General features: G+C 47.7%; 2 pseudogenes; one reads left to right on the forward strand and one right to left on the reverse strand.

Moving 5' to 3' along the window:
* Positions 1-361: 361 nt before the first annotated feature.
* Positions 362-7491, reverse strand: LOC126495568 (golgin subfamily A member 5-like; annotated as a pseudogene).
* LOC126495567 (nuclear inhibitor of protein phosphatase 1-like) lies at positions 712-4608 on the forward strand (annotated as a pseudogene).
* Positions 7492-8862: the final 1371 nt, after the last annotated feature.

The raw sequence follows: 8862 nt of genomic DNA on the forward strand, positions 1-8862 counted from the left end.
TTTTTATTTTTATTCTTAAATACAATTAGTTTCCCTGATTACAACCCATAACCAGTGTCACCTAAAATATAGAAAGGTCTCTACAGAACAACCACTCCAGGTATCTATCTATCTATCTATCTATCTATCTATCTATCTAGCAATTGTACTCAGAAAAAGCAGAGCTGAATTTGTCAAATTCCTGCCTGCATTTAGAGACTCTCATGAAAATAAGGGAGAGTCAGAAACCAGAGTAATAAAATTAAAAGCATTCCACGATGAAACCATCTTGTGCACTATTCCGAGCAGTCTTAGGTGTTGGTCTTTCTGGAGATCCCAGCTCTGGACAATGGCAGGCACCCTTGGGAACCAATGGCTCCGTTCACTTGCCGTACAGTTGGTCATGGTGCATTTCCGGTGATTAAGTCAGCAGGACAATCATGACCCAGAGGTGAAGCAAAGCCATATAGGTAATTACAAATTCTCGTGCAATGGGGCATCTTCGGAGGAAAATTCCCAGGCGGATACTAAACTGGTACCTTTGCGTACCTTTCCATACATTCCTGCCAGATTAGTTTCTGTGTCACTGGAAAGAACAGGATCATTTTGCAAGCGTGTCCCTTCACCACTGTCAATTCCAGACATGTTAATGGAGGATCCGCTGCCGGGCCCGGGGAAGGCAGAGTGCACCTGCGGCTCCAGGCGCTCTAGTTGGAAGACTAAGGAGCTCTCTTCCGTGCTGAGGCTTCTGGATGAGTGTCGGCTTCTGGATGTGTGTCTCTGTCAGCTGATGGAGTCATCTTTCTAGCTCTGACGGACTGCTATTGCTTAAAGTTTTGTTGGTAAGGTTCTTGCTTTGTGCGTGCGTGTCTGCGTGCGCGCGCACAGGCTGCTGGGAGGCGGCCTCTTCCCTCTCTGTCTCCCAGTATCCGGGCGTGCTTCGGGCCGCCGAACGGGAGAGGGAGATGCAAGATGGAGGCAGCAGCGAACTCCGCCTCAGGCCTCTGTCCGATGGCCCGACTTGGCAGGCAAGCCCCCGCCTGGCTTGCATCTGGATGTAGTGAAAGGAGACAAGCTAATTGAGAAACTGATTATTGATGAGAAGAAGTATTACTTATTTGGGAGAAACCCTGATTTGTCTGACTTCACCATCGATCACCAGTCCCACTCTGGAGTCCAGGCGGCACATGAAGAGAATTTTCTTGGTAGATCTCAATAGCACTCGTGGCAGTTTCTTGGGTCACATTCGGGTGGAACCTCACAAGCCTCAAGAGATTCCCGTTGATTCCGCGGTCTCATTCGGTACATCCACAAGGCATACACTCTGCGGGAGAAGCCTCAGACATTACCATCAACTGTTCAGGGAGACGAGCAGATGGCTGGAGGGGATGATGAACTCAAGGGCTCGCGGGAATTTCCAGAAGAGGAGACCGAGCTTGATAACCTGACAGAGTTCAACACTGCCCACAGCAAACGGATTTCAGCTCTCACTATTGAGGAGGGAAATCTGGATATTCAGAGACCAAAGAGGAAGAGAAAGAACTCACAGGTGACTCTCAGTGTGGACGATGAAATTATCAACTCAGAGGATGTGGATCCCTCTGTCGGAGGCTTCCAGGAACATGGTGCAGACTGCAGTGGTTCCAGTCAAGAAGAAACGAATGGAGGGCTCTGGCTCTCTGGGCCTGAAGGAGACAGGAAGCAGGCGCATACAGAACTTTGCCTTCAGCGGAGGACTATGGGGGGGGAGAGACTTGCCCCCCACACATAGTGAAACAGGCTTCCAACCGCATGACATCCATGGGACAGCACTCAGAGGTGGCTTGCCCATGCCATACCCGAACCTCGCCCCTGATGTGGACTTGACTCCTGTTGTGCCGTCGGCAGTGACCATAAACCCCACACCAAACCCTGCAGTCTATAGCCCTGAAGCTGTCAATGAACCCAGGAAGAAGAAATACGCAAAGGAGGCTTGGCCAGGCAAGAAGCCCACAGCTTCCTTATTGATTTGATATTTTTGGCTATGGAGTGGGTGGGATGGGTGGAGGCTGGCAAAGGGGCTAATGAACTAGGGAGGAAACTTTCTGTGTGTGCGGTATCGTCTTTCAGAAAGTCTCCTGGGCCCCTAATATGTAATATTGAGACTAGGGGTGGGGCTAAAGTACCAGTTAGAGACCTTTCATGTGAAGTCACACACATTCAGGAGGAATCCAGAGCTATAGAATCTTGTGCTGCCCTCTTGTGGCATCAACTTTTGTGTGTGTGCCACGAGGCAGTTTCTTAAAAATATGACCAGTTAGGGTGGCTCACGTTGAACAGGAAAAGACTCTACTTTGCAAGGACCAGGTTCGTATCAGGAGGCCATTGCCAAGCTGTTGGTTTGGAGGCTCCCCCTACCCCCATATACCCCACCACCACCACCCAGTAGCGCTGTCTGGTTATTCAGAGCTCCAGGCTAGACCTGGCTAACAGGAGACAAGGTAGGAACCATTGTATGAGCTTTGTACAGATTTGTACATCTGTGTAATAAGGCCTTTTTTTGCTCCAAGTATAGCTTTTTACCTGTAACCTTTATTACATTGTAAATGAATGGTAAGCTGGTTCCTTAGTTTTTGAATTTCTTCCTCTCGATCTTTAATTCTGCATTGTATGGTGTTCTTTGTTCTATGGAGATCTTCTTCCACCTAATGGAATTCCTGTTTCATCCGGTCCAGCTCAGTCTCCAGCTTTTGTTTAGAGGCTTTCTGCCTAGCTATCTTGGAACTGTTCTCTTGCTGATTGTGCTTCACTAACCTGCTGAGCCTCCATATCCTGCAACTCAGATCTCAACTGATGTATCTGGCCCATCCGCTTCTGGGTCTCCTCCTTTTGCATCTCCTTCTCACGTCGAAGTTCTAGCTCCATGCTGCCAGCAGTACGGCTCTCCAGGCCTTCAAACCTGGAGCCTTCCTTTAAACTGGTTATCAATTTTTCTTTAGTCTGCAGTATTTGCGTAGCTTTCTGCTTGTAGTCAACTAATTCCTGCCTAGAAGACTCCAAGCCCGACCTATGTCACCTGACTTGCTGCTGGAGCTCATCAACCTTCTTCTCCTCAGAGTACTTTCTTCCTGCCAGAGTAACCGCTTCTGCCAAATTCTGACGTTCCGCTTCCATTTGATTAAGGCACGCAGTGAACTCACTCTGCATCTGGTTGTAGCTCTCCTGCTTTCTTCAGAGTGGCATCGGCTTCATGCAGCCTCTCCTGAAGAGTTTGCAGAGCGTGGTTCTGTAGGCTACTGCCTTCCTTGTGATCCTGCATTATTGGTGGCTTTTCACTCTGCAAGGTTTCCAGTGCTACCCTGCGGGAACTCAGCACCTGCCAGCCTTCCGCAGTCGCACCTTGAGCACAGCCAGCTGGGAATCCTTTGCAGCCACGGCTTCAGTAAGGTCATCAACTTGGGCTCATAGTTCCCGATATATTTGATCACTTTTTGAATGGTCAACATTCCATTTTTCAACTCTTGCCCTTGCCTTACTTAATTCTTCTTGAGTTTCTTTGGATCTCTGAAGTAGTGAGGCCACTTCCTGGTTTAAAGGCTGGACTTCATTCCTGAGCAACTGATTCTCCAGGTGGAGATTAGACAATTCATGCAATCTGTTCCCATCGGTAGGTGCTGGGCTGTGCTCCGTGCTTTCCTTCGAGGATCCCTGGTGGCCTGCAGGCCCAGAATCAGAACTGTTCCCTTCAGGACTTTGGCTCCCAGGATTCTCTTCAGTGGCCTTGGTGGTGGTTACACTTGCGTCCACAGAACCGACGCTTGAGGACTGAGAGCTTGGAAAGACGGGCACTTTGCCCTTCTCTTTCTTGATCTCCACTCTCCCCGTCGGCTCCTTCTGGGGACTGTTAAGAAAATCAAACAGCAGCTCCTCATCAGGCTCTGACATTTTCCTTCGAACAAACTGTGATGAAGGCCTAGGGACAGATGCATGTTCAGTGGGATGGGAGGCCTTTCCGGATGGCCTGGATCCTTCTTTCACGTTTGCTGTGCCAGCTATGATGGTGGCTTTTTGATGCTGGATCTTCCCAGCAGCTGAGGAAATATGGTTAGCTTTAGGTCCAGTCTGGTATGTTGAATCTATGTTTTGCTGGCAAAGTTCCAGATAGTCAGTATTTTTGCTATAAAAGATGTTACTGGTGTGGGGGCCAGCCCATGATAAGCTAAGTATGGACAGGTCACCCAAAGGAAGTTCTTTTTTTCCAACCATTATCACCTGCCAGAGTAGAACTCAGCCCTCGATAAATTTAATAAGAGGCCCGAGTCTCAGTAGTTTACCCTGAAGCAATGCCTGGCTGCAAGAGGAACCATAAGCTGAGTTACCCGTCTCCCACCCAAGAACAGACCATTCAAAGGAAATGCCTGACATTCCAAGCGTGTAGATAGGAACACCTGCCAGTGTTCTTTCACCAGGACACCCTAGACAAATGTCAGCCAGTCAGGGGTCTTAAAGCCTCAGAAACCCCTCACCCCCACCTTTACTACTATAAAACCCTGTTCTAATTGAGCTCAGGGTGCTCTATTTATTCCAATACACTGGACGTGCAGAGACTGAGCTTGCAAACTTGATTAAAATAAAGGCTCTTTGCTTTTACATATGGGACTTGGTTTCCTTGTTGGCTTTTGCGGGGACTTAGTGGATTTGGGCACAACAGCTGGTATTTTCCTTTCTGAGAGCTGTTGCAGCCCCTTGATCAACTCAGTTTAAAAGATCTTCTGCCCTTCCAGCAAGAACAGCAAACCAAGACATATGGTCGCAGGATAATCCTACTGAGGACGCCGAGTGACACCGCCAAGGCCTTATCGCCTACCCAGGCCGCCAGAGGAGCGGGATGCTCCTGGACCTGTTAAAAAAGGGTTTAATCTAAATTTGACTTGATTTTAAATTTATATCTCCAGTCCTGCAGTATGGTTTCTTTAAAAAAGAAAATCAATCTATCAAACAAACAAAAAGCATCCATTTTCAGTTGATTATAAGGAATACCTCTAACTAACTGGTACATAATGTATAAAATCTTAAATCTGTTTTCCTAAAAGAAATCAGGGGTTAATTATTGTTGTTAGATGCCTACGTCTAACACAAATGATAAAATTAACGTTTGAGTTGCCTGCAATGCTCTATACTTACAATGAAAGCAAACAAATAGCAGTGAGCACACTGATAGAATATTCATGTATTGATCGTGCGTTTGTTGGAAGAGCACTTCCAATCAGGAGACAGGAGGCTGGTGAAGCAAGCTGAGCTGGGGAGACAATGGAAGCAGACCCTGGTGTCTTCAGTCTCTGGTTGGCTGGTGCTGCCCTGGCCTCACCTGAGGCTTTCCCATTGCAAAACCTGACACACCAGCATCCACGTCTCTTTCCCCTCAGACTACAGGGCTGTGTACTGTCTAATCAGTGTGGCTAAAGGGAAGGCAGCTAAAGGGAAAGAGATAAATGGGAAAAGGGAGAAAAAAAATGAAAGAGCAAACAGCACAGGCAAGGATCCTGGAAGAAATGATCAAGGCCAAAAAGGAGCTCAAGAGGGAAGAGAGGATGGAAGGACTTTTCTTATACATGGAGAAGGTACAAGTCGAGAGGCCATGACTAGATCATAAACATGCTGAAATTACAAGATGGTGACTTCTTCCTCATCCTCCTGACCTGAGACAAAAGCCTGGCAGCTTCAAAAAAGGCCTGATGGGCTTTTCCTCCTGCCAGTAGGACCCCACCACCACCTATGGACCAGTCCAACAAGACCAAAGCCAGACCAGAATGTGTTTTCCCCAGACTTACGGATCTATCAGCTGCACTGTCTTTGTTCAATCTGAACAGTCATAAAATGGGGGTGGAAGACCCTTAAGAGCCCCCAGACATCAAGGAGAGACAGAACCTCAGCTTCCTGAGGCCCCCTCTGCTCTGCTCAGGGTCTTTCCTGTCTGTCTGTCTTGCTCTGTATTGTGTTTCCTCTCCCCTAATAAAAGCCTTCGACAGGCTGACTCTGTTGCTGTGGTCTGCTGTGTCTGAGATCTCACTCCACCACCCTCCCTGCTGTGCTCCATAGTTTTCCTGCCTTTAGTTCTTTAACTGGCAGAGAAGCAGAATTCCAGAAGGCCCCTAACCTGCAATACAAGTAGAGGTGCTCAGGGTGAACTGGCCAGGGGGAGAGGGGCTTGTGCCCCAGGTAAGAGACAGAAGCAGTTGAGATTCCAGAAATAAGAATGTATAAATAAGAAATATAAAGCCTAGGAGAATGAGAGCAGACTGTCAGCAGCTCTCTAAGCAGCTTAAGGATTAACTGTTAACAGTGGATTACTGTGCTTTACATCCCATATATATATACACGGCCAAAGCATCTCTCTGCAAACTGAGAGCCTAACACCCCCCACCCCCAAACCCCCATCCATCTTTGATTAACAAGGGATATGAGCTGAGTTAACTTTTAGGATATAGATACATGTAACCTAGTTAGTCTAGGGTTGTAACCCGGCTGGCAGGTCAGTTATTCCAGGGTCCCGAAGAGGTGCTATCTGAAAAGACATGGGCAGGAGAGAGGAACGAGGCCAAGCAAGATCTGTTGTCAAAGCCTCCGTTTATTAGCATAATGGCAGCAGCTTATATAGCCCTTGGATGAGGAATTTGGCTTGGGATGGGGGCAGGGGGCAGGGGCATGGGATCTTGCTGGGGCAGCAATGGTCACAAGTCAACACTTGGTCACTAGTCGGTCACGAGTCCTTGGTCAGGAGATCACGAGTCGTTGGTCATGAGTCATTGGTCATGAGGTCATGAGTCGATACACCTACTGTTCTCTACGCAAGCAGAATCATTCCTTTTGTGATTCCAACCACAAACAGTTCTCTAGACAGTTGGAATGTGGGGCAGGTTCCGCTAACAGATAGCTCTCAAGATAGTTGGGTGTGGGGTGGGCTCTGCCAACAAACAGTTCTCAATACAGTTGGGGTATGGGGCTTTCCACAAACATCCCCAGGACAATGGTCCCTGCTATACTCTTTGGGAAAATGGCTCCTGACAGATACACATGACCTCTGGGTTGCACATTACCCCTGCTATGTGAAACTGGCAGCATCAAAGGGGAGAGCACAGGGCTTCAGGAAACTCTACCTGGAAGTACCAAGGAAGATAATAGACTAAGTACAAACACTAGTTTAACTGAAAAGTGAAGACTGTAAAATAAGGCAATCTGTATCTGAGTTTTACCTTGAGATTCCAAAAATTCCTTTGTTCAGACCTAGTGCTTGATGCCCCTACTCTAAGAAGATAGATTCAGAACAGCCTTTGGCACAGCCTTACAAAATCCATTTCTGGCATGGTCTCAGCTGGCTGATAAACTTTTTGTGCCCCATGGAGGTTTTTATTTTAATTTTTTTTCCTGGAATAAAGTTTGCTTCTGGATTATTAGACTTTGGTGGTCTGTCTCCATCTTTGCGCACCCGTGTGGACCCAACATTTACAATCTCCCTCCCTCCCTCCCTCCCTCCTTCTCTCCCTCCCTGTGTTGTTTTGTTCTGTGGCTGAGTCCTCTACAGCTTTGTACTCTTCCTTGCCTATGGCTTTTAAGGCCTTCGTGAAGTAAAGTGCTAACCCACCACCCTCTTTCCATATGGAACTTTATTGTAGACAGTAGAAAGTGATAATGTATAGTGTTACATTATGTTCACTGGAAAAACTCATCAAGAGATCAGTTTGCTTTGGGTAAATCTACATGTATTTGCAACATAATTGCGGAAACTCCAAGAAATGATTAGTAATCCAGGAGATGTAAACCTAGCCTTAAATGTTTTTTAAAAACTTAAAAAGCTGAAAATGTGCAGTGTTGGGAAATGAGTCAGCAGGTGCACCTGTGGACCTGTGCACCCGGACACAAGTTTGGGTTTGCTGGATCAAGCAAGGTTCAAGGCCTCAGGCACCATCTCCTACTGAGGACTGAGCAGCTCAGGAGCACGGCAGTGATGGAAAACACTAGAAGACAGCAGAATGCATGGGGCATCGCTCAGTGAGTCCAGGAGTGAGGCAGATGAGGCAGAACCCAAAGCTCTGTGATATAATATGATTCTCTTCCTGAAGCTGGTGGTGGAGAGAGACCTACATCCGGGTCCTGAGGGCCCCTCCCTGCCCCTCCCTTCCTCTCCAGTCTCTGCTCTCCTCTGCCCCTCACCTCTGCTGTAGCAGTCTCTGCCCTGCCCCCTCACTTCTTACACTCTGGGTCAAGGTCCCCAGGTGCCGGCGGAGAGGGGAAGGGAGAAGAGGGAAGGCGGAAGGGAGAAGAGGAAGGGAGGAAATGTTTTCTTCTGTGCACAGATTCCTTTTAGCAAAGCAGCTGCGACACTTTCTGTGTCTGTGCTGATACCTTAAAGACAGCAATATTTTTTTTTCTTTTATTGATTCTTGGTGGATCTCTCGTCACGCAGTCAGATCCCACTTATCTCTTCATTCCATTGCATCCTCCCTCTGCTGTTGCAACTTCCGCCCAAACCAAACCAAATGTAAAACATAAACCGAACTGTTACGAAAAAAAAAAATCCTAAGATTTTTATGCTCCGCCCGCACACAAAAATCCAATTAAAACAGATTAAAACCAACTTAAAACGCCCATGTTTTATTAAGTGCAGCGCTCTCGGATGGCCAAGAGCACGGCAGGGGTGACAGAAAAGTGAGGAGCACATGCAAGCCTGGGACCGCTGGGAGCTTAAATACCCTGTGGGAGTGGTCCTGACCCTCCCCTGGGGAGAAGTCAGTACCTGGAATGCTGGGATTTGGAATCCAGACCAATGCAACTCCCAGGCCAGGGGGCTGGGATGGATGCCAGGGGTTGGGGTTATGCTCCAATGGAAGACAAACTAACCAACAA

This window comes from Alexandromys fortis, unplaced genomic scaffold, assembly GCF_014885135.2.
Source record: "Alexandromys fortis isolate MF-2015 unplaced genomic scaffold, M_Fortis_MF-2015_v1.1 scaffold_524, whole genome shotgun sequence".
NCBI lineage: Eukaryota > Metazoa > Chordata > Mammalia > Rodentia > Cricetidae > Alexandromys > Alexandromys fortis.